At 40.0% G+C, this 802-nt stretch overlaps 1 protein-coding gene across 49 annotated transcripts in view; it reads right to left on the bottom strand.

Moving 5' to 3' along the window:
* Nucleotides 1–296: 296 nt before the first annotated feature.
* Nucleotides 297–802, bottom strand: part of RBFOX1 (RNA binding fox-1 homolog 1) — a 907,584-nt gene continuing 907,078 nt past the window's right edge. For all 49 annotated transcript variants that reach the window (XM_054843158.1, XM_054843113.1, XM_054843119.1 and 46 more), the window contains one exon: nucleotides 297–802. This exon is cut by the window's right edge. The gene's annotated coding sequence lies outside the window, so the exon portion shown is untranslated.

The following is an 802-nucleotide window of genomic DNA, read 5'->3' as shown; positions in this document are numbered from 1 at the left end:
CTCAGGCCCGCGGACGAGGCTATTGCCGCCCTCCCGTACGCGCACACGCGCGCACGCACGCACACAACTCCGTCAGGGGCAGGAGGGCTGGGCGCGCAGGGCAGGCGCTCACCGCGTCAGGCTCCTCTGCCCAGCCCAGCTCCCAAACACCGCTGGAGGCAGTGGGAGAGCTGCGAACCTCGTCAGCAGTACATCTCTTTAGAGGCTTACTGGGCACAACTGTGCAGAGCTCTTCAACCAACACAGTGAAAAAGAAAAGCAAAATGACTTTGAACACCGAGGTATTTTTACCTTTTCAGACTAAGCTTTTATTTTGATATTACAAACCATTGTTCTTTATTCACAAATCACGGTTGTGATATAAACACTAATTTCTAAAGACAGATATACACATTTTCGGGTTTGTAGGGTGGGGTTTTTTTAAATCTGTTTAGAAGTCACTATATTCCACATATGGTAGTAATAATTTTTTTTCATAAGTCATATTATCAGTAGTTATTTATATAAGTGAAAACATTCCCAATATACATTGTAAAAAAATCTCAAATGCTTTTCTTACATAACTATTTCAGACATACATTTTAAAATTACTACTAGGCGTACTGTAGGAGCTTTATAAACAAAATATTTTCTAATATGGGCTGCACCCTCAACCTTTCAAGATTATTTTAATAGACTAAAACGCCATATAATCATTTGGAGAGTGGGAGTTGTAAAGCCATCTCATGAAAATTAAAATTGCAAATAAATTCTATTATTCCCCACATTAGACATTTTGTGTGCACAATTCTAAAAAAGATGT

Source organism: Grus americana, chromosome 15 (genome assembly GCF_028858705.1).
Source record: "Grus americana isolate bGruAme1 chromosome 15, bGruAme1.mat, whole genome shotgun sequence".
Taxonomy (NCBI): domain Eukaryota; kingdom Metazoa; phylum Chordata; class Aves; order Gruiformes; family Gruidae; genus Grus; species Grus americana.
This window is presented reverse-complemented; position numbering and strand designations above follow the sequence as displayed.